The sequence below is a fragment of the Octopus bimaculoides genome, chromosome 18, assembly GCF_001194135.2.
Source record: "Octopus bimaculoides isolate UCB-OBI-ISO-001 chromosome 18, ASM119413v2, whole genome shotgun sequence".
NCBI classification, from domain to species: Eukaryota; Metazoa; Mollusca; class Cephalopoda; order Octopoda; family Octopodidae; genus Octopus; species Octopus bimaculoides.
The window spans coordinates 20,614,935-20,617,928 of NC_068998.1; the positions used below are offsets into that span (position 1 = coordinate 20,614,935).

Here is a 2,994-nt window from a genome sequence, read left to right on the forward strand (position 1 = left end):
ATACCATCATAACAGTTTATAGGAATTTTTGTGCCAGTGGCATGTGAAAAGACATTCGAGCGAGGTCGTTGCCAGTGCCACTGGACTAGCTCCTGTACAGGTGGCACATAAAATACACCATTTTGAGCATGGCCGCTGCCAGTACCGCCTGACTGGCCTTCGTGCCGGTGGCACATAAAAGCATCCGCTACACTCTCGGAGTGGTTGGCGTTAGGAAGGGCATCCAGCTGTAGAAACTCTGCCAAAGCAGATTGGAGCCTGGTGTAGCCATCTGGTTCACCAGTCCTCAGTCAAATCATCCAACCCATGCTAGCATGGAAAGCAGGTGTTAAACGATGATGATGATGATGATGCATCCTTGTTTTAGAATAGGTTAACTGTATCCCTGGATATCATATGGAGTGACTGAAGGAAATGGTAAAAAGTAAGGACTTCACACAGTAAAATACCAACTCAAAAAAGGGAGCCATGACAATTCTGATTTAAAATGGAACAGACTGTCATAGAACCTGCAAAGCTACCTTCTGCTTTATCAAGGAATATGGTCTTTAAAAAATTGCTGTTCTCATTATAATTTATAAGAATTTACTTCATATTCAAATTTTCAAACTAAAGTCACAAAGGTTAATTATTACATTATGTAACACGATTTTTGAACTTGGGTAGCAGTTGTTATTTCCTATTTCTTACCCTATAAAGTATGGAAAAAGGCTAATATTTCCTCAAACTTTGCTTTTGTTCCAATATCTATTCAAACCTCAAAGAATCCCACTGAACACATGAATATGATGCTCCCCCACTCCTCCTGCTCATGATCAGAGATGCACATATTGTCAGCCATAAAGGGACATGCTCAAGTGATTATGGTCAAGCAACTTACAAGAAAATCTGTGGTATTGAACAGAATATTTGCTATAACAATATTTCTGATTCAGAGGCGGCGAGCTGGCAGAATCGTTAGCATGCCAGGCAAAATGCTTAGTGGTATTTCGTCGGTTGCTACGTTCTGAGTTCAAATTCCACCGAGGTCGACTTCGCCTTTCATCCTTTCGGGGTCATTTAAATAAGTACCAGTTATGTACTGAGGTCGATGTAATCGACTCTGTCCCTTTGTTTGTCCCTTCTATGTTTTAACCCTTTGTGGGCAATAAAGAATTAAATATTTCTGATTCAACAACACAGTACTGAGTCTGTTTGAAATCTAATGGAAAATAAGTCAATTTCAAAAGCATTATTTGAAGGGAATAGAAATCATTTCCTTTGATTTCTAAATAGAAGCAAATACAAAAGAGCAAAGACAAAAAGATAAAAATAAAAATTCTGTTACACAAGGATAAACATGCTGCACCCAAAAATGTGAAATAAAGGGAAGGTAATAATGATACTTACCTATTTGATAGTAGTATCCAGACTGGCTTTCAGTGGATTATTATTCAACAGTTTATGCACACTATCAGGTCCGACAAGTTTCTTACAAAAATTCAAGTTAGAATTTGTCAGTGAATTCATACCTTATAATATGACTTGTCAAAAATGAATCACATTGTCAGTAAATGTTATCATAAAAAAACACCCGAAGAAGAATAAAGGAATTCCTTCTGCTTGCAGCTTTTGGCTTATTTCACACATTCCACATCTATCATAACTATTGTCATTTGCAGATGTTGCTCATAACTCAATGTAATATACTTTCATGTCAAACCAGTTCCTACAACCATCTCCAAAGATGAAATATCTAATGTATTGCTGTAGAAATTGAACTCGGGAATTCAGGTTTCAATCCTGCTATGCATTTAGTAGAAAAGAGATCATTGATAGACTTTAAATAACTAACAGTACAGGCTGGATTTCTTAAATCTACAGGGTGTCCACAAAGTCTGGCTACATGGAGTAAATAAAATCATAACATAAACAATTAAATATAAGAAATAATAATTTCTTAAAGTATGTGTTAATCCCCATGTGGGTACATGGAGTAAATAAAATCATAACATAAACAACTAAATATAAGAAATAATAATCCCCATGTACCCAGACTTTGTGGACACCCTGTAGAACTCAGTGAACTGGTATGATTTTAATTTTTGATTTTTGGCTTTATACTTAAACAAAACATTAAAAAAAGTAAAAAAAAAAATTAATTAACTAATCTTTTCTGTTATAGGTACAAGGCTTAAAATGTTAGGGGAAGGAGCTAGTCAATTTCACCAACCCCTGTACTTATTTTATCAACCCAGAAAGGAGAAAAGGCAAAGTCAAGATCAGCAGAATTTGAACTCAGAATGTAAAGAGAGACAAAATGTTGCCAAGCATTTAGCCCAATGCATAAAGACAATAAGCTTTATTTCTTTTCCATTCACTACTGAAAGAAAAAAAAAAAATATGGATTCCTGGTAAGACAATTCTCTCCCTTGCCATTAAGATGAACAACCAATCAACTGAAAGATTACAGAAACACAAAAAATTCTAACCAAAGAACTGCGAATCTCCATAAAATATATGATGGTGGTTATGTACATACATGAATCAGTAAATTGCTGAATAAATGAGAAAGAATGTATACAGATATATTATTGGAAATAGTTGGAATTAAGTCTTCTACTAAAAACTGAAAAATGCCTATGATATAACTATGATTAGGAAGAACTGCATTAGAATCACAAGGAAGACATGAACTGGACTGTTTTGAATTGAAGCACGCAGTACAGCATTGATGCTTTTTTGTTTTTTTCTTATTTTTCTTTTGTTAAATATATTCCTGTTCATATTTTGAATAAAAGATATTTGGTAGGCATGTTGCTTATGAAATTTCCAAAACATTTTATGTGTGTGTACATTTGTATTTATATAATTATAACCATCTTTATGGTTTACTGTTTTCTTTCTCTTTTATGCTACTAATGAACTTATCATTAACTTTATTTCTACAAAGTTAATAATTTAATTTAATGTAATGTATTGTTTAGTAGACCCAAGATTCTTGACATTATACTG

At 34.1% G+C, this 2,994-nt stretch overlaps 1 protein-coding gene across 2 annotated transcripts in view; it reads right to left on the minus strand.

Moving 5' to 3' along the window:
- The window catches only part of LOC106869927 (tripartite motif-containing protein 2), a 47,194-nt gene extending 45,787 nt beyond the window's left edge, over positions 1-1,407 (minus strand). For both annotated transcript variants that reach the window (XM_014915860.2, XM_014915859.2), the window contains exon 1: positions 1,390-1,407. The gene's annotated coding sequence lies outside the window, so the exon portion shown is untranslated. The remainder of the gene's footprint in view (positions 1-1,389) is intronic.
- Between the last annotated feature and the right edge of the window lie 1,587 nt (positions 1,408-2,994).